Here is a 23,237-nt window from a genome sequence, read left to right on the forward strand (position 1 = left end):
TATATGACATAGTGTGAGTCTGAATTAGTATTATGAAGTTATAATGTACACTTATCTATATATTTTAATACATCAAAATAACAAAATTCAAATTAATACTTTTTTATAAAATAGTTTGTGTCACTTGGAACAAAAGTTATGGTAATTTTCTAACTCAATTTTTTAATTTTTTATTTCAAGTGGAGTAGACCACATTGAAGATTCAATTGTTACATCATATTTTACATGATTATATTATACATTTATTTTATATTTAAGTCCCTTTATTAAATTATCTCATATATTAAAGGCCCATCATATTACTCAACTTATCATGGACAAGTGTATGATTAAGATTGTGGAATTGGGGGCGGTGTAGAGATATAACTAAAATAGATATAATTGTAGAAAAATTAATTATCTACATATGAAGTTTAAAATAAGGATACTTGAGCATAGAAAACGAGCACTATGCAATTGCTTTGTTTCAATGTAAATTTCAGTGGTCAACTGAGAACTAATATTGTTGAAATGTTTTCTCTAAAGCAAATTACAAAATAAAGAAGGGCAAACTGCTTAAATAAGTCGTCAAAATATCCTAGAGTTATTGTTAAGTGTATGCACGTTTGAAAAAAAAAGAATAAATTTAGAAGTTACTGACTCCTGAACAGGGAGTTTAATAGGGGTCTTAGTTAAGCCAGAGAAGAACTGCAGTTTGTGTTTTCCTCTTGTTATTGTTTGGGATATAACTTGGAGTTTAATGATACTGGCACAAGTCCTGAAATGCAATTTGCTATTTTTATTACTTTGTCAATATGGTGCATTAAGATCCTCAATACTTTTCAACAAATGTTAAAGGAAAAAATCCGCTTTTATAACAAGCACTGCAGAAATTAAAGCAGAAAATGTCTAATGCGTATTCCTCAATACCACAGTCTAAATTAAAGCTTTTGAGTTAGTCTTATTAATTTTATACTATGATGAAAACTGAAACAATATATACATATATATGTAAGCTATGTTTTATATTATGTATATGATTACTTCCTTGGAGTATTTCAATAAGGGCATTTTTCCTTTGTGTCGATACAAAAAGTTAAAAGCAAAGCAGAGTAACTTGTTCTTATTTCATAAAGCATCTTCTACTTATTTAATGTCTGGAAATAAGTTCTAAGTAACTAATAATTAGAAGTCAAATCAAAAATAGAACAATGACAAATGACTGAAAAATGTAAGAACAGTTTAATCTTTTGGGTGGCGGTGGTAAGGATACACCCAACAGTGCTCACAGCTTACTCTTGGCTGCTTTCAGGAATCATTACTGGTAAGGCAGGGGGGACCATATAGGGTATTGGTCATTTATAGGCGAGGCAAATTCCTTTCCTGCTGTAATACATCTCTGGCTCCAGAGCATACCTAAACTTTATTGTCGTTGGTACCCCTGACATTTCTTCATTAAAAAGGCCAATATGCATTGAAGATCATGATTTACCTTAACCACTACATGCTCAAAATACTCTTGAGCCCAAAGCCTGGGTTATTCTCTAGAAATAAGCTGCATGACTCTCTTATCTCAGAAATTACCAAATTGTACGATGCAAGGTGATTATGAAAATTGCTTATAATCAGTGCAAATGAGTGGCTCTTGCTCAAAATTTTCCACATAGTTATACTTTAATTTTTCACTTGTTTTTTTCTATATTTTTCAATGTAGCAGTATTTTAAGACATGTTCTTAAAAATGTCTTTGAAGTATGGAATTTTAATTTCGGTAGCATTTTAAGTTTGTTAAATGATTAGTTTATTAGTAATTAAAATAGATAGTGATTATGAATGGCAGAGAGTCTCTTGCCCGCACGCCTGGCTGTCTTCCCTGGGGCCCCTCGGAGGGGATGGGTTCCAGCTTCCCTCCTCACCCCAAGCAGAGCTCCCAGCTGCCGAAGACCACTGGAACCTAGCTGCAGCCATGCTGGAGTCTCCTCGCTACACGTTCGGACAGGCCTCATGCATGAAGGTACCGGCAGAGGAACCCAGGTGTGTGTAATCCCATCAACAGTCAACATACAGAGACTTAAAAGCAAGCTCTCAGAAGCCTGCGGCCACAAGTGGCTGCGTGATATCTTTGGCCTACTTCTCCCTCTAGGAGAAATTGGCAATCTTCTGAGAGTTTCCTGCCCCCATGGGACAGCCTTGCAAGCTCCCCATGGTGTATTCATATGCAAAATCCAGTAACAAGCTGGATCTCATTCCCCTGACCCTGAAGAGCCCCCAGTGCAACATCCTTAGGAGGGCCAAGTCGAAATAGACTCCTAAGATTTCAGGGAAAGGACAAAATGAGATGTTACTGAGCCCGCCCGAGAAATTGGTGATTAACGGGATATTGTGATTGTGATTGATTGTGATTATGAAGTGAAGTTTATAAAAAAAAACAATGTCACAATTACAGTACAGTACTTGTCATCAGAAAAAAACATGATTCTTGTTAAAACACAACTGAATTTAATATTTTTATAATAATCCTATCCATTTACTATTATTCGATAAAATTTTAGATGATGTCATTGTATTTTTTTAATCTACATAACATTGGTTTATATGTCTTTAGAAGAGAAACCAGTACATTTTAAGTAGAAGGAAATCTGACTATAAGTATTTTGTGCGTTAAAAGCAAGTGTCTCTTTTGCAATAATTCAACTTTTCTATTTCTTTACAAAAGCAGCCACAAATATTTAATATTTCACCAAATCTGTTTTGTTTTTTTTTGCTTCTTGGGTCACACCCAGCAATGTTCAGGGGTTACTCCTGGCTCTGCACTCACGGATCACTTCTGGCGGTGTTGGGGGGCCATATGGGATGCTGGGAATCGAGTCGGGTTGGCCATGTGCAAGGCAAACACCCTATCCCTTATCTACTGAGCTATGGCTCCATCCCCATTGTGTTTTTTTTTTTTTTCACCAAATCTGAATGTGAAAATGTAGCCTAATAAAGTTTTATTTTCAAATAACATTCAGCAAGATAAAATTATATCATGGATCATTTTTCAAAACTGCCTTAGAATTTAAAAATATTAGAGCAGAAATAAACCTTTATATATCTCTTTCATTTATGAGCACAAGTTCTCTCACTTTATTGAGAGAAAGAAGTTATGTATATTATTTATATAAATTACCCATTTGCACTTAGATTTATGGCAAATATTATTGTAGCTATCAATAGCCAATAAGTCTAATCCGAAAGAAAACTACAATTTGTTTTGATATTTGTGTAAATTTTAAAATTTAAATGCTCAATTAATTAAACTGGATCTTTACAAAACGTAGTATATAATACCAATATACACCTGTATTTGCTTCCTCATTCTCTGGGTGTTGGAAAGTTTACAATTTCTCATGAATCTGGATTTTGAATAACCATGTACCCAACTTTGACCAAGAGAAGTTATATACTGTCTGCGGGATTATTATTTCCTGATATATATTTAAGACTGCACACCAGATATTATTTATAAAAATTGCAATTATTTTAACTAATCTCAGAAAAATAGCAAATACATGACATTCTCTTCTTTAAATTTGATTGTAAACACTTTGCACTTGTTTCAATAATAACACCGTGATACACACTGTAGTGTTTATTTTTTTGTTCAAACACTTTTTTGGTCATCAATATCAGTGATTATACTCACAAAAACAGAAGGTTAACATTATCATCATATCAATTTCACTGTAGAAAATAATTCAGCACATATTCCCTCAAGGTCACATTGATAATAAGTGGCATGATCTGTTTTAGATAGATGAATTTCTAAGAAGAGTCCCTACCACTAACCACTATACTGCATTTGTATGTACAATGCAATATATTTGCTGTGTTGTTGCCAACTTTGTGTCATCAACATAGAAATTGACGACAGACATTTTTATTGTGCTTTATATAATTTGAAAGTAAGATATTCAACAGACATTTGTATTAGAAAACACTGAGTGAAAAATATGTGTAATACTGCTTGTAATATTTTGGCTTAAAAATCATTTTAGAAATAAATGTTCACCAATAGACTAACTTTCTAATTATTTTTATATGTGATTTATGTCTGACAGAGTAATATGTTAACAATTAAAATATAAAATTGTTATTGATAAGGGAAAGCTATTATCCATTTGCTCAAAATTGAAATAAAAATCCATGCCTGGCTGTCTTCCCTGGGGCCCCTCGGAGGGGGTGGGCTTCAGTTTCCCTCCCCTCTCTGAGCAGAGCCCCTGCAACCAAAGACCTTGGAAGCCTAGCCACAGCCATGCTCAAGGCCCCTCTCCACATGTTCTGATGAGCCCCATACATGAAGGAACCAGCAGAGGAACCCAGGTGTTTGGACCAGGGCTGAGACCTCCAAGCCTGCTCGTATCAGGACTGGGCCTTTTCCGCCCAGATTCCCCATTTTTCAGTAACTAGATGGTCACACCCAGGACTGCTCCCGGCGTCATGTGATCCCACCAATAGCCAACATTCAGAGACTATAAAACCAAGCTCGAGGAAGCGACATCTTATAGCCTAGTTCTCCCTCTGGGAGAAACTGGCAAGCTACCAAGAGTTTCTTACCCACATGGGAGAGCCTCACAAACTCCCCATGGTGTTCATATGCCAAAACCAGTAAAATGATGGGTCTCATTCCCCTTACCCTGAAAGAGCCTCCAATGCAGCACCACTGGAAAGGATGAATAGAGGCTTCTAAAATCTCAAGGCTAGGACGAATGGAGACATTACTGAGACCACTCGAGAAATTCAACAATCAACGGGATGAAGATGAGGATGATGATAATGATGATGTTTACAAATAAATATATATGTGCATATATATGTATTAACTAGCAATGTGCTGGTACATATTTAAAAACTGATTGTGAAAAATACTAACACAATTAATATTTTCACTATACATGACTTCAGGCAACTACTGTATAGTGAGAAAAAAACAGTAGCTATGAACAAAGGCACACCTCTTGCAAACCCGTACAGGCCAAGTCAACCAGTTGCATTTTCAATATAAGTCTAGATATTTCAGATGGTAACTTTATAGTTGTGTCGGTTCAGTTACTCTAGGGTAGTCAAGTTGTGCTTAAATTTCTAATAGTAGAGCCAGAGAGATAGTCTAGTTGGAAAGGTACTTGTATGTGACCAGACTTTGTTTCCTGGCATCCCATAGGAGCCCACATGATTGAGCCTGGAGAGATTCCTGAGCATGGAACCAAGAGTATCCCTGAGCAATGCTGGGAGTAGTCACAAATCAAAAATATAAAAATAAAATAGAGTGTTGATGAAGAAACGTCTTTGAAGGATAAAGAACAAGAGAGCTGGTGAAAGCAAAGTGAAACTTCTGAGATCTGTGAAAGGATATAGTTGGGTAAGAAGAAACTTAGACCTTCCTTCCTTCCTTCCTTCCTTCCTTCCTTCCTTCCTTCCTTCCTTCCTTCCTTCCTTCCTTCCTTCCTTCCTTCCTTCCTTCCTTCCTTCCTTCCTTCCTTCCTTCCTTCCTTCCTTCCTTCCTTCCTTTTCTCTTTTTCTTTCCTTTCTTTCTTCCCTTTCTATCTTCTTCTCCTTTCCTCCACTCCTGTACCCTCTCCTCCCATTCTCTCCCCTCCTCTCTTCTTCTCTGCTGCAAGTTCTCAGGGCTTATAGCAGTGCTCAGGGGCTGTAAGGGGTGCTGGGATCAACGGAAGGTCAGCCACACAAAAGGCAAGCACCTATCTAATATACTCTCTCCAGCACCTGGATGGCATATTTTGAAAGGTTTTACTTTTTGTGTTTAATTATAATTTTTTAATTATCATTTAAAGTATCTGGTTTACTTTCTATGAATTTTTTTCCAAGATGAATATGTGTATAAGAAAAGATAAAATATATATGCATAAAATAAAGGATAGAATATATGTGCATATATATGTCTTTGTGTGTATTCAATATTTTCTTCTGATTCCCTTTAAAAAACTAGTGTATGTAACTTAGTGTATGCATGCTTTTTCATTTATATGAAATAATATTTTTGATATCTTCATAAAAAATATAACTCCTTTTATGTTCCTGTTTCTTTCTTTCTTTTTTTTTTTTTTGCTTTTTTGGGTCACACCCGGCGATGCACAGTGGTCACTCCTAGCTCATGCACTCAGGAATTACTCCTGGTGGTGCTCGGGGAACCATATAGGATGCTAGATTCAAACCTGGGTTGGCCGCGTGCAAGGTAAACGCCCTACTCCCTGTGATATCACTCCAGCCCATGTTCTTGTTTCTAACTAAGGAAGCCTCACTACATTATTACTTACCAAAAACCAATAGCAAGTGATGTAGATAATATTAAGCATATTTAGTTTCTTCTACTTTCCATTCTTATTTTGTGTGTTTGTATTAGGAATATTTGTTGAATTTTACAAACATCTGCTTCTTAGGAATACTTCTTTTTCCATCAATATTCAGTTCAATTTTTTTTTCATTTGAGGTAACATTAAGTTATACCTATAAGTTTTGTGTATGCATCTCTGAAAAGCAGTATGGTCAAAGAAATTCACCACTACAAAATTCACCACTAAAGATTGGGTTGTGTCCTTCCCATATGTTTTCCTAAAGTTCCCAGATTTATTCAGCCCTCTTCCCCCCCGTTTCTTAAGACAATTATTCTCATTTTTTTAAATTTTTGGGTCACACCTGGCGATGCACAGGGGTTACTCCTGGCTCTGCACTCAGGAATCACCCCTGGCGGTGCTCAGCAAGGCAAACGCCTTACCCGCTGTGCTATTCCTCCAGCCTCCATTAAGACAGTTATTCTTATATCATTATCTAAAAATTTATTTTTATTTTGCTAAGTTTATTTTTTAATATCTCTTCTAGATATAAGTGCAATATATGATGCTTGTGTTTTGTTGACCTGTGTTAACATAATACTCTAAATAATATCCATGTTGTTTCAAATTACAGTTGTTTATCTTTATATGTGTCTAAATTATATTTCATTCTATACGTATATAGTATTATCAGTGGATGTAAATTATATTGTTTCAAAGTTGTTTCCAGGTCTTGGCTACTGTAAATAATACTCCAACAATTTCAAGAATGATGTATTCATTAGAATTTATACTCTTGTATTTTGTGGCTAAAGTAACTGGATTATATCAAAACCAAATTCCATCTTAAAAAGTCAAATTACTTTATAATTTATTATCAATTAATTTGCCATTCATACAGTGTTTATCATATAATCTACACTAATTAAGGTTGCTCTTGATAAAAAATATTACGAGTCTTTGAAGTTAATAAACTTTTGTAAATATAATGTATTATATCATTATATTACTATAATTGGCATTATCAATATATCTATTGTTCATGAGTTTTTAATATGTAATATATGTATAATGTGTCATTATCATATTTATGAATTTTGGGGAATATTAATGTATTTTGGCTGAAGCAATAGCACAGCAGGTAGGGCATTTGCCTTACACGTGGCCGAACCAGGTTCAATTCCTCTGCCCCCTTGGAGAGCCCTGAAAGCTATCTAGAGGATCTTGCCGACACGGCAGAGTCTGGCAAGCTACTTGTGGCATATAAAATATGCCAAAAACAGTAAGAAGTCTCACAATGGAGATGTTACTGGTGCCCACTTGAGCGAATTGATGAGCAACAGGATGACAGTGATACAGTGATACAGTGATTAATGTATTTAATCCTTCTATTTCATGGTTGGGCTGGAGCGATAGCGCAGTGGGTAGGGCATTTGCCTAGCATGCGGCCAACCCAGGTTCAATTTCTCCGCCCCTCTCGGAGAGCCCGGCAAGCTACCAAGAGTATCTCACCCCACATGGCAGAGCCTGGCAAGCTACCTGTGGCATATTTGATATGTCAAAAACAGTAACAATAAGTTTCACAATGGAGACATTACTGATACCCACTGAAGCAAATCGATAAGCAACGGGATGACAGTGATACAGTAATTTCATGATTAATCAAATAGACCATGCAATTTCTTCCTATAGATAAAATATAAAAACCATATAAGTCATGAGAAACAGCCCTGAGCAGTAATGAATATGATTAATATAGCGCTTAACACATACAAAGCATTTTGAAGAATACCTGGCACATGATAACTGTGGTCATGTAATCAGATGTGTTAAATTTATTATCACATAATCACTGTGTCACTGTATCACTTATATCCCGTTGCTCATCAATTTCCTCGAGTGGGGGCCAGTAACTTCTCCATTTGTCCCTGTTGTGTTCAGGGTCAGGGGAATGTTACTGTTTTTGGCATATTGAATATGCCAGAGGTAGCCTGCCAGACTCTGCCATGAGAGATGATGCATCGCTCTTTTCTGGGAGCTTTGTTTTATAGTCTCTAGATCTTGGCCATAGATGAGATTACATGGTGCTGGGGGCAGTCATGGGTGTCACTGCCAAGCTACTGGAAAACTGGGGATCTGAGTAGAGGAGGCCCAATCCTGATCCAAGCAGGCTTGGAGATCTCAGGCATGGGTCCCACAAAAGAAAACTAAGTTTACGAATTATTGGATAGTTTTTCAATGTGAAAGAAATGAATATTTTAATTATAGTTTGAAGAAAGAAGGGATCAGCAAATGCAACTCAGTGATGTACAATAAGTCAATGAGCCATACAATGTTAGTCAATGTGTGGTACCACTCTGGACTTTAGTTCTCTCATCTCTGCGATAGTGTGTTTGTGTTCGATAAGAATTTAATTTAATATTAGAAACTTTTACAATAGAGATTTTAGCTTGGCATTTTATTTTAGGGGAAATAAAATCTATAAAATATTTAACATGAAATTCTAAGTGATCAAAAAGTACCAAATACATATTCCATTAAAGCATATCTAAAAATATCCAATTTTATGTTATTATAAACAAGTACATGACCTTTAAGTCAATTTTATATTCAATTAAAATAAATATTTGAAATATTTGGCACCAGCTTCAATTTTTCTTCAACATCTTTGTGGATGTAAGTTGTTGAGAAGTCATCGAAAAAGAATCACCTATAGGGAATATGTTCAATAGTATACTTCTTGTATGCAAAGGTTTGCGGAAATTTTACTCTGCATTTTTTTGGGGGGACAACTCTAAAACCATAAGTAAACATATTAATCAAGAGGTGGTATTTTCCTTCCTCTCAGAAGAAAACTAGGATGACGCAGGTCATTCTAAGTAGGGACCAAGTAGCACCATTTCCTCTGATCCTAATGCTGAACAACCAACCTGGTTGACCAAAAATCACCAGTAATAACTTCTGGATCATCTCAGCCTTGAATGAGGTTCATTAAATATTATCATTCATGTTAATATATTAATAACAAAAGTATTTCCTATCTTATTTGTTCAACTTTATTGGAGATGCTATAGGGAGAAGTAAAGGTACATGTATGTTGTAATATATATTATGTACATTTTTTTTCCATTTTCAGGCCACATCCAGTTGTACTCAGGGATCATTCCTGATAGTGTTGAAACACTCCAGGCAGTGTTCAGGTGACTTTATGTGTTGCTAAGAATAGAACCGAGAGAGGTTCCAAGGCAAGTGCTCTCTAGTTTTTGAGTCCATATTTTGATAGAAAAAAACAAGTAACTATACCAGTGAAATATAAATTACATAATTTAGTACATTTGAACTCTGGGACATATTTTGTATGCATTCCATCATAGAGCTCTCTAGGACAATAATGTTTTATTTTCATTTTCTAATGAAGAGGTCCAAACAACCTCAGAAATCATGCAAAAAATTAACATTTATTTCTCACTATCCTGTTGATTATTATATGATATGAATAGGTAGTGAATTTTTGTGACTTTTTCTCTCTCTCTCTGCATTCTGTAGTGAGCCAAACATCTGAAGAGTCTGCTGCCAGTACTCTTCAATACACTGGCTCGGCTCTTCACACCCTACCTGTTTGAATTCACAGTTCTGTCCCAATGGAAAACCAGCAGGACTGTCCTGTTGTATAAGAAAGGAGACATCCATGACATTGGCAACTATCTCCCAGTATGCCTGTTGTCTGCCGTCTACAAGTTGTTCACTCGAGTCATCCTGAATAGGATTGACAGAACACAAGACGAAGGACAACCATGCGAGTAAGTAGGGTTCCAAAAAGAATTCGGCATGATTGACCATATCCACACAGTGAGGAAGCTCATTGAGGTTTAGCAAGAGTTCAAGATGCCACTCTGTCTAACATTCATTGATTTAAATAACGGCTTTGATTCTGTTGAGACTGAAGTGGCCATCGAAGCCCTAGCCAAACAGGGCGTTCAAACTCAGTACATAAGGATCCTCTGTGAGCTGTATTACGGATTCACCACCAGGATCTCACCATTCTACAAAGAAGTGGTCATTAACATAGAGGGAAGGAAGGAATGGAAGTGAAGATAGACGGTCGGCAAATACACCACCTCTGCTTCACTGATGACATTGTTCTTTTAACACCAAATATCAGCCAAGTGGCACAAATGCTGGCTGACTTCGACCATGAGTGTGGAAAGGTCAGATTGCAGCTGAATCTCACCATGAAAATATTCATGAGAGACATACTAGTTCCTGATGTTCCATTTGCCCTCAACAGAATGAACATCTCTGAATGTAGCAGCTATGTGTACCTGGGTTGAGAACTAAACAGGACAAGCAACCTGGCACTTGAACTGTGCAGGAGGAAGGGAGTGGTGTGGAACGCCTTCAAGAGCATTGAAAAAGTGGTTAAGAGAACTAAGAACCTCCGACTCTTTTCTACTCCACCATTCTTCCTGCACTAATATACGCCTTAGAGACCTGGGCCCTATGAAAATAGGACAAGAAAGCTATTCGGGTCTCCCAAAGAGGAATCAAAAGAGCTATTCTAGAAGTATCACATTTCACTCAAGTGAGAGCAGGAATCCGGAGTTCCAACCTCTGTTGACTATCAAGAATCAGGGACGCTGTCTCATTTGCCAAGGTGTCGAAAATCAGATGAGTTGGACATGTAATGTGATTTAGAGATGACCACTGGACTAGAGCTGTTATCTAATGAATTTCACGGAACGTCAAGGGACCTCGTGGCCACCCACCTACGAGATAGTCAGACTTCTTCGTCAAGACCCTAAATAAATGGTTTGAGGCTCTTCATGTTCCTTAAGTGAGCAGATACCATTGGGCTAGACTAGCACGAGACAGGGACAAATGGAGGTGTTACTTGCGCCCGCTCGAGCTAATCGAGCAATGGGATGACAAGTGATGCAAGTGATACAAGTAATGAATAGGTAGTATATGCTGTTATACCCTATACTATCTGTAATAATCAGGCCAGATATTCATCTCCATTTCTTTATCACAGGAAAAAAAAATATGTTCTATGGGAACAGAACACTCTCAGATGTAAAATAATTGTCTATGATTCCACATCACTCTTTTTGTCACATTTCTCAGTTTCTCAAATAATATTCCAGGTCCTTACTCTTTAGATAGAATAGCTTTTAAGATCCTGTTAAGCACATAGTAACTAATTCTAACTACTCTCAGTAATATTTTATAAACTCTGTGAGACTTATTGACTATCTTCTCCTCTGTTTGTACTTCATATACACTCTGTCAGAATTTTGTCAGTTACATATAGATAAGTTTGGGTAATTCGGCCACATTTGCAAATGCTCATTGTTTATTGCTGCTCAAAGATTACTCCTGGAAGTACTCAGGGGAACTTACAGAGTGTTGCGAGTTGAACCCCAGTCAGCAGCATGCGAGGCAAGAGCCTTAATCTCTGGGGTATGTCTCCATGTCCTAGAAACAATTTTTATATTTGGATACTTATGTCAGATTATGTTTCTGGTGAAAATAAAACCATGATTGGTTATGTAATCATCACAATATCTCTGACTCAACAGAGGTTTTTTATTTAACAAACACAGAAGTGATGTATTAAGAAGCTAAGTAATTTTATTCCAGCCAGACTCCAGTTAAACTGTTATTGTTGGCACTGTTGTCCCATTGTTCATCAATTTGCTCGAGTGGACACCAGTAACGTCTCCATTGTGAGACTAAACTGGACTGGAGTGATAGCACAGCGGGTAGGGCATTTGCCTTGTACTTGGCAGACACAGGTTTGATTCCTCCATCCCTCTCAAACAGCCCAGCAAGCCACTGATGCCTCTATTGTTATAAGTTCCAAGGAAAAGTTCTTCTCCAGTGTTGAAAATTCATGATGTTATCAATACCTTCTCATATTGGTCAGACCAATTATGCTGTACTTGATCTTCTTTGCTTGCAACTTCAGGTCTTAGAGGAATGCTTCTGATGCCAGTGTATGTGCTTTGAAAGTACAGTCATGGCGCATATGCTGCCTGAGCCCATGTGCTGCTTGTGCCATGTGGCCGAGCACATGTGTCGCCCGCATCTCCCCCCTTGAGATGTGTACTCTCATACTTCCGTGTCCAGTGCTAGGATGTGTGTAGAGCTCTCTCCATCTTCGGAGGAGCCCGCATTCTTTCTTGAGCGCGTTACTCCTACTGTCTTTTCTTTTCCACTTATCCCCCTTCCTCCTTCCCTCAGAAACCTCTAAATAAAACCTATTTACTTCAAAAAAAAAAAAAAAGAAAGTACAGTCATTTTGGTCCTTTTTCATTTTCTCAGCCTAGTTCATCCCTGAGATTTTATCAGCCTCTTCTTGCTTATCTTTCTTAATGCTGCCATATTGGGGGTTCTTGCAGTGTCAGGGGAATGAGGCCCATTGTTGTTACTGTTTTTGGCTATCAAATACACAATGGGTAGCTAGCCAGGCTCTGCTGTGTGGGCAGGATACTCTCAGTAGAATGCCTGGCTCTCTGATAGAGTTGGAGGCTTGTAGTGTGGCATCTAATTGCCCTTACAAGTGTACCAATAGTTTCACACCATATTTGAACCTCATCAAATATGGCGTGGTAATTATGGAAAATGGGTATTAAGTGCTTTATGATGTGTCATGCAGACTTAAAGCAGACGCACGGTCCAGAAGGTCCAGAAGGCAGTCTGGAGCATGGCGGTGCTGGGTAGTGGAGGTAGTGGAGGTTAGCCGATGAAGTATTTATCTGGCCCCAGTAAGGAGGGGTTGTCTGGGTATGCTCCCTGGGGCCCCGGAGATTAGGGGAAGCAGGTAAAGGATCTATGTTTCTGGGTCCTGTTGAGCCTGGAGACCAAGGTCGCAAAGATCTGCTTTACCTGGTTCTGTGAGGCTTCACTCATGTGTGAGGCTCTGCCCAAGTGTCCGGAAAGTGTCCTGGAGCATGGCAGTGGCTGGGTATTGGAGGTCAAATATTATATATATAATAATATATAATATAATAATTAATATTATAGCTTCAAAAAATTAACTATTTATAAATGCATTTACTCTATGATTTAGATTAATTTCAATGAATGTATATGGTAAAGATTTCCTGAAAGTTTCATTGGTAAAGAGATAGTCATTTTATCAATTTTTTTTGGTTGATTGTATTTTCATTCTTTCAGCTCTTTCTTAATTTTATATTATAAATTTACATTAATACTGTTAAAATATACCTAAGACATAAAAATAGTATAAATATACTTATTTTATGCTATTATAAACAATTCCATGATAACTGAAAGGGCTAGACTGAATGATTATATGTGGAGCCCTGGATTCAGTCCCCAGTGTTTAGTGTTCCCCCTAACACAGCTGAATGTGGTTCAGAAAAACAAAACAAGCTTTTATATATTTATCAGATGTTAAAAATGATATGTGACCAAAACATTACTAGCTTTCAACCCATAATGTTAGAAAACTGTTAGTAGATGATACTGATTATGATAGAAGCAACAGAAAAATATGGACGTAACAGTTATGAGTGATATTTCTGTTTTGTTTCCTAAGTTTCAGAACCTTAGGAAACCTGGTCTAGAGCCTCCTATCCTGAGAACAAAGAAGTTCTGAACTGTTCAAAAAACTAAATGAAATGATGACTATTACAAAAGTGTATATAGAAAACTTCAAAGTAGGGGCCAGAGACATAGTACAAAAATTACAATCATGTCTTACATGTGACCAATATCAATTTGGTCCCTGGCACCACATGGTTCCTCCTAACACTGCTGGACGAGGCCCTGGATGCTTCTATGCATCACTGGGTGACTAGTGGTCCCCAGAATTACAGATTCAAATAACACAGCATCCTGCAGTGTTTATATTAAATTACAGGCCTGGTTGGGTGTGTCCCTGTGATCCTGAAATACTGCTCAGAAGCAGCCCCTAAAGAAAAATGAAAAAAAAAAAAAGAACAGCTTCAAAACTTCAAAGTAAATGCATGGCTATAGATCGCAGTTTTATTTGTAAATGTAGATAATGATACCGTTAATGGATGATATTTAGTGAGTGCTTACTTTATGAAAGGGCTTTTGTATATGTCATTTGATATTTACAGGATTTCTCCTAAGTAGCTGTGATCTTTGTCTTTATTTTATAGGTAGACAGACAGGCAAAAAATTATAATGCTAATTCCAGGAAGAAAGAGTAATAGTTTTTAGTGGTAGAATCAGAACTGTGTCTTCTGATTACGTCCTTAATTCACCTTTGAAGTGATTACATCAATGTCTCCTTGACCAAAATAGTGCCCTCAGGATTTAAACAAGAAAATATTTAAAAAACAAATTTTAATCATTTAAATAGTAATAAAAGAGTTTAATAGACATTAAGTAGAGAAAAGAAAATCAGTTTTGAGCAAACTATCCAAATGTGAATTTTTCTTATGCTGTTAATTCACTTATAAAGTATACACTGAGAGCTCAATTATATTCAATTCTTTGTCATAAATAACTGCAGAGCTGTGAATGCTTGCAAAATCTACTACCTATTTGTTCTAACTAAAACTTATGTTGAAGTTAGATTAGTTCAAATTTCTTATCAATATCTCTTAATTCAATTTTAGTGAGCAAAAGCACAGACCCTTATGAGTTACCATGTTCTATTGTCTTTTCAGATAACTAATGTCCAGTTATTCAATTTAACTAAATAAAGAGGACTGATTTTATTTCATAACGCCAATTATGTAAAAACTAGCCAAAAATTCTTAAGTTTTTCCATGGACCATTAATGCAAAGTTTTTTCCAGACCCTGGATTTGAAAGATCCCAACTCTAAAAACAATAAGCAAAATGAATTCTATTACAGCTTATAGAAAGGATGATTTTATGAATTCAGTTTTTATTAATTAAAAATCAACTGTAAATCTCATAAACACTTCAAAACCACATCAAAACAAGTCTATAATGATACCTTTATATTTACTGCCCCATGTCTTGAGAAAATGTATGTACAAATACAGAAAATATAGTTTTTTTCATAATTTTTCCAACAGGTATAATTTGATATATATTAAAATGATGTGATTTTTTTCTAAAGCCCTTTGTATAGTGAAATGCAAATACTGTCTCATACAGGCTTACTATAAGTTGAGCATATATTTTAAATCTATTAGCTATCTTGTCAGCAATTTTTAAAATACAGATCCAGAAAGCAGATGGCTGAGAATTTAGGTTCATTATATTTAAACTAGTAGTAAACATGTCATTGCTAATTCACAGACCCAGCTGAATCTCTGAATACCTCAAATGAATGTGTCTATATATTGTTTAATTATTTGCCAGACTTGCAGTTTTAAGATAATCTCTTTCTTAACTATTGCATATTAATCAGTCATGACAGTTATGGATTACCAGATTTTTTCCTCAAGGATTTATTTACAAAGAAACATTTATATTGACATAGAGTTAAAAACATTTTATGTATTTGATTCTCAGGGAAAGTAAGGCACATGTTTTTTCTTATTAAGTACAAAATTATAATACTTAATAAAATTTCATAGCATATTCATATTCTCTTTCTAGAATTAGCTTTTACTTCCAACTGATAAGTGGAAGATTGCATGATTAGCTATTTCTATCATACTCACCTCTGTTCTTTCCTTTATAATTGCAATTTTATTTGATCATGTTATAAATATAAAATCTGAAATCAGATTTTAGAGAAAAATAATTTCAATAGCATTTCAATGTGATTTACACATTGTTTGCGAATATACTGTGATAATTTTGATTTTATATGCTGAAGCTAAAGAAGTACATTTATGGATATCACATTTAAAATATTAGTAAAGATTAGGCACAATATATTTTTAACCATGCTTATTCTCAGAATTAGTTAAATAACAGCAATGAGTATGTTCAGAATTTATCATAAAATAAAGAAAAATGTAAGAGAGCAATTAGGACTTATAAAAAGTATTATTGTATATTTCAGAATATGTTCAAGGCCAATTATTATTGAAAATGAAGACGTGAAAAATCATATGGTTGTCATTCTCAACAAATATTCATAAATTTCCCTCAAACAGTAGGATGATAGAACACTAAAATTCTATGGTACTTGAAAATATACTCTATGTTATGCACTTTCCCTTTAGCTAAAAAAGTATACATATCAGGTTTCAATAATTTAGTTCTTATAGATATTTCACTGGAACAACTGGGTATTTTTATAAAATTGACTGTCACAGTCTATCACAATTTTCAAAAAAGATCTCTACAGTAATTTTTTAATGATGGAAGAAACAGCAAACAATTTCTCAGATTCTCTGGAATTATAAATAAATAAGTAAAGACAGAAGTTTGCTTTCAGAGTTCTTCATGCAATAAATAAATATTACCTACATGAGAATATTATTTCATATCATAGTGCATACATTATAGACAAATCTTCACAGCAATGTTGCCTTGAGTTGAATATTAAGCGATTTACAAATAAAGGAACATGAGTGCAGTTAATTAATTCAGTTGTTCCACTCTGATAGCTAGTAAGAAAATGTCTGAAAGTTTTCATCTTACTTTGATAATTTCAAAGCTCAGACTGCATGATTATAATACATAGCCAGAAATATCATTAGTTGTCAAGGTTAAGTGAAACATTCCATTAAAAGTATTTGAATGAAAAACCAGAAAATTTGGAAATAAGACAGAGAAACAATGATCACACCATTATCCCCAAAAGGTAAAGATTTTGAAATCCATCATCATGGTTTTGAAATATGGAAAATATTTACCTGTAGGCAAGTAATTTTCCAAAGATTCAGCCAGTCTTTATACTATTTTTAATAAATAAATGCAAGCATTTATATTATAAATGTAGGCTGTGTATAGGTGGCAGAGATTAGTCAACATCAAGAAGAAATTTTAATAATTAATAGTACACAAACAATTGAACTGCCTCAAAATTTATATCATTTCCAGTTCTCATTGATTAAAGTTAACTGGGCAGACATAGATTTGAAGAATTTATTAATATTTCTCAAGCACATTTACTGGGTTGGTAAAGATAAACAGAAAAGAGTAAAAAGATGGAAACTATAAAACCATCAACAACAATACAACAGGGTGTTATCTATAGAATAAAAAATAAATGGCAAACTCTTAATTAAAAGTAGACATGAGTTTCTTATTATTGCTAATAAGAGAGATTCTCCTCAATTAAGTCTCTGAGATGAAGGAGGTATCTTACATGACAACTAAATGATGACACAATGTATCTAAAAATACATCATACTCTACTGGATCAGAGCTCAATTCCTCAAGACTGTCCTCTTTCTCTGCCTCACTTCAGCCACTAGTCACATGTCCAGGCTGTCGCCTGTGTTTATTATCTACCACCTATGTATAGAAGACTCCAAACATTGACTACTTAGGCTTAACAGATTTTTTAAAAATTTTTTTTATTGAATCACCATGTGGAAAGTTACAAAGCTTTCAGGCTTAAGCCTCAGTTATATAAAGCTCAAACACTGATCCCTTCACCAGTGTACATATTCCACCACCAGGAACCCCTGTATACCTCCCCCCTCCCCACCCCCCACTCCCCACCTGTGTAGCTGATAAATTTCACTTTACTTTTTTCTTTACTGAAAAACTCACTATTATTGTTTGGAGTTCCAGCCCCCTCCCCAAAAGTCAGATCTGTTGAAAAGGAAGCATTTGATCATTTGTTTTCCATTGCTCGAGGCTGTGTGGTTTTGGATTTCTTTATTTTAGTAACTAAGTACAGGGAAATTTCTGCCAGAAATTGCATCACTGCAAGCTCGTACCTCCCTTTTGTGGTCCTCATAAGATGGCGGCTGTGGCTCAGGTCACAATCTAGAGACATTTCTGCAAGAAGCTGCTGGTGCCCAAAGTAGTTTTAGACTTGACTGATTTGTTAGAGTGGTCCATGAAACTACAAACAACACTTTACTGGGACCAGAGATATTATAGCATCTAAGGACCTTGCTTTGTAATGTGGCTGACTCAGAATTGATTCCTAGTATCCTATATAGTCCCTGGCAAGTGTAATCCCTGGCAAAGATCCAGGAGTAATACCTGAGTACCACTGGGTATGGCTCCAAATAAAAAAAAAAGTAACTAGAACCACCACTTTTTATTACATAAGTGCATAACTAAAAAACAACGAATTGAGAGAGGTCAGGGACTGAAGGAAATGTAAGAATACTTTTCCTCTGTTAAAGAAAGACCTGTGACTTCAAACCTATTTTCTGTCAATTATGACATGAAATACCTTGAATATACTGTTTTATTCCAAGATGCCCCATTAGCTTAGATAAATATGTATATAAAAACCATTAATTATTTCTTAAAGTTGATGTGAAGATTAATTGGAATACTACAAGCCCATCAATGCAGATAAAATACTTAATAAGTGTCCACAATATTATTTAAATTTTGACAAACCTATTAAATTGTCTATGATACAGAATTTAACTACAAAGTGTTAGATAGTGTTGTTCAAAGAAGCTAAGTGCCACTATGGCGTCAGAATGTCTGAATATGGTCAGTCACTGGCCATAATTAGGACATTAAGTATAATAAAGGTGAATGTGATCTTAAAGTGTAATTTTATTTTGATGTATTTAGCAATATTTTCAAAAAGCTAATTAGCGCAATCATTTTGAAATTGGTGAGATAGGGTTTATCTCTTCTTGGATATGTCCTTGTCAGACCCACTATAGCAATGTTTAAGAAATAATAATTACTGTATTATTTAATTGATGCTTAGAATAGCTTCTAGAAAAATCTCTATTGCTTAAAAGAGGTACTGTGCCTGATAGCCTAGTTCTCCCTCTTGGATAATCTGACAAGCTACTGATAGTTTACTGCCAGCACGATGGATAGCCTGGCAAGCTCCCCGAGGCGTATTCATATGCCAAATATAGTAACAATGATGGGTCTCATTTCACTGACCCTGAAGAGCCTCTAATTGGGCACTATTGGGAAGGATGAGCAAAGAAAGACTGCTAAAATCTCAGGGCTAGGATGAATGGAGACGTTACGGGTCTTGCTCAAGCAAATCGATGATCAACAGGACTACAGTAATACAGTGATGATGGTAAAATAATATCTTAAAAATATAGACAGAAACTTGAAACTTTTGATGGGAACAAACATTAATACAGTAGTCCATGTTCATTCACATTTTTCTTTCATTCTCAACTTTTAGATCTTTAAATAACATTTATTTCTATTCTGTTTAGGTATTATGCTTTGGAAGTTCAATTACTTCTAATATTATACATAAATATATACAGTTTTAAATAAATATGAAACTATTCTAATTTTATTTGATAAATTAAAAAATGACCAATCTTGGTACAATTTTATCACTTTATTGAAACAAAATAGTTATTTATGACTAACAACAAGGTAGGTGGTTTTTATTAAGCAATATTTTCATTGCTTTGCGTAGAACATTCTGATTTTTTTTTTGGCATTTTTTTGGCATAAAACATTTAACCTCCAAATATCTTAGATTTATTTTCATCACAAAGTTTTATAATACTATAGTTTAAACTATAGTACCAGGAAAATTAATAATGTATGTTTTGCATCTTTTTTCTTTAATCAGTATTAAATATGCTCTTTGAAAAGGAAACAAAAGATAAGGCAATTTGATACAATTGATTGCTTTAAATTACATGGTATATGTTGAAAAGAACTGAATACATCATCATAAAAGGTTATATAGAGATGATCAATGGCACATACAAAATGTTGGATATTGAAAAGCAATCTAAAGAAACAGAACAAACCAAACAGAAACAACTTTTGGACTCTGCACAACTGAGGTTTCAGGAGGACTGTGGACATCAAGGACTGAAAGGAGGTGTCTAATTAGAAGGTAGTGGAGGGATACTGTGGAAATTTGCTGGCAAATGTGTTGTGGTTATATATATTCTGAAGATGTGTGAAACTGTATCCATAAAACATGCATAGTCAAAAACCTAATGAGAAATTTAATGAGAAAATTCAAAATAAATTTAAAAATAAAATATTTAAAATAATAAATCACAAGCAACCTTGTAGTCTTGATAGTACTTGATAAAATTGACAATAGTTTCCTTATCAGCAACTCTAGACTACATATTGTTTCTAAATATGTATTTAAAGAAGGATGTCCACAGTGTTCTCAGACAGTTGGTAATATGCACTGTCATGGACATAACGACATAGCACCTGTATAAGAATCACTAATATTGCATTTTTAACAAATTCCTGGGATTTTTCAAAAAACAATTTTAACTTGATGATCCCTTGGATTTTTTAAGTTTAAAGGTTCAAGTATTCAAAAAAGTAATGCTTGGGGCCAGCACAGGTGTACAGGAGGCAAATTTTACTCATACATGGCTGATCCAGTTCATTTTTTGACTCTTAATAAGGTCAACAAGTTCAGTCAGAAATGATCCCTAGGCACAGAGCAAAGGGTAAGTTCCTATTGTATTCCAAAACCAAAATAGTAGCAATTATTAATGATAATAATTGTCCAGCCAAACAATAAGATTAGAAAATTCAATGTTCTCAAATTTTTAATATTACTTAATTGATGTCGGTGGGCCCCACGGGTGACTTACGTGAAGCGGGGAGGAGAAAGATGGTCACTTTCTCTCCAACCACCTCTAACACCCGGGACCCAGGGTAACTGGGTTCTTGTCTCGCTCGCGGAAAAGAATTTCAGGAGTAGACAAGCAGTGAAGTAAATAGATTTTATTCAGAAGTTTCTGAGGGAGGGAGGAAGGGATAAGTGAGAGAGTGATAGTAAGAATAACGCGCTCAAGGGAGAACGCGGGCTTCTCCAAGGGTGGAGGAAGCTCTACACACATCCTAGCACTGGACACGAAAGCATGAAAGTACACATCTCAAGGGGGGAGATGCGGGCGACACATGTACTTGGCCACATGGCACAAGCAGCACATGGGCTCAGGCAGCATATGCCCGCGCTTCCTTTCCTTTGTTCAAGGTGGCCTTTATAGGGTTTCTCCAACCTGCCCCCACGTGGGGGCTTCTTCCCAGGTAAAAGTCCGTTGCTAAGGAGGTTACCAGGGAGGTTGGGAGTGGTGATGGCCTTCTTTGGGGAACCCCCTGGGGAGGGGTCTATTGTCCTCAGGGTCTGCTGATGGTTTCTTCCGGGTCTTTTGTATTCTTGAATCTGCACATCTTAAGAGTCTCCTTCCCAGAGACTCTGCTAAATCTCAATTTTCATTGCCAAGGGCCTTTTCCTATCTACCTGCCTACATCATAATGACATTCTCAAAAAATTCAGTTGTTAAAATTAAAATAAATGACTACATGTACATTATTTGAATTGACATTTTTTTACCATAGAAATTTAAAATTATATTTGGATATATCAGTAAACTCCAGGTTCCATTGTCTTTTAATTGAGCAACTCTTTTCTACCTTAGTCTGTATTCTATTAAATACGAATATAAAGATTATTTACTTTTATCTCATACATATTCATATACATGAGATTTGTCATAGGCTAGCCACTGATTGACAAATTAATAACTAAGTCATGCAATATTAAATCGTAAATGGTGATTTTATTATCTCACTTTTACAGATGAGGATACTGAAACACAGAAAGATTATATAACTGGCATAGAAACTTGCAGACATCCTAAGGGGATGAAATCAGAATTCAAACCCAAGCCATATAACTCAAAGCCTATATCATTTACTCATATTCTTGTTACTTCTGACATGAGATTGATACATTTCTTTGAGGTCAAAAGTTAGAAGCTTTGATTTTATTGGGCTTTTTGCCTAATTCTTTCCATAGTAGTGAGAGGCCATTTTTTAAACTCTAAGCAAGACTTAAATGAAGCTTTTCGAAGGCTCTGATATCATATCTATTTTTATTTATTAGGTATTGGAATCACATATTGTTTTATTAATATTCCAAATTAGTACAATGAAGCCGACTTTTAATTTCTTCTTTTGAAATCAGCCACAAACCAAAGGAATTACACAGGGTTTTGTTGTGTTTTTAACTTCACTATTTCTATTACAGAAGCTCTTCATCACCATGGACTTGAATGTTAAGGAAAAAAATTAATATGGTTTATAGCAGTAATCCTCTTAAATGCTTGAGACTCTGCCAGCTTTCAACTAACAAGCCAGGTTATTAACAGCTGAGGTCCTACAACACTCAGGGATTATTGTCTAGGTCTGCTGACGAGGCATTGCTAGTGACCAGTTTGTAAAATGCAATCTGTTATTTTATTTCACAACCTGATCAATAATTAAAACTGCTTGAAGTACAGAAATCTGCCTTTCTGACCAGGTGATAATTTTTGCAATACACAGAACAGAATACCTCGTTTTAGATGTGATTAAAGGTTCTGTTTATTACCTGTGTAAGTTATCTGGCAGCTCGTTTTGGAGGGTGAGGGAATTTAGTTTGATCAAGTAAAGTTGAAAAGAACATCAAGATTTTTTTTTAAAATTAACATTACCTTTAACTAAAAAAAAAAAAATGACAGCTCTGTCAGAAAACTGTCTCCTCTCACCTGACTCTTAATATGGAGTTTCTGACAAGTATACAGATTTGCCTTAATTATTTATTCATTTCATTGAAACCATCTTCGTCTGTTTTAAATTTCTAATAAGTCTATTTAAATAAAGAGAATCCTATTTGAATGTTGATTTCATACTTTAGAAATCATGCAAGTGTCTTTACTTATACAGAAATGGCATGGAGTAATGGTAATGGTTGTATTTGTAAATGACCAAAATAAAAATGCTAATTACATTAGATACTGTCATGATAGTCTTTCAAACTAAACTAGTATAAAAATTGCTACATATTTCAGTGGGTTATATAACAATGAGAAATCACCATTGCTGCAAAAAGCTAAAAAAGTTGA

This window comes from Sorex araneus, chromosome 1, assembly GCF_027595985.1.
Source record: "Sorex araneus isolate mSorAra2 chromosome 1, mSorAra2.pri, whole genome shotgun sequence".
NCBI classification, from domain to species: Eukaryota; Metazoa; Chordata; class Mammalia; order Eulipotyphla; family Soricidae; genus Sorex; species Sorex araneus.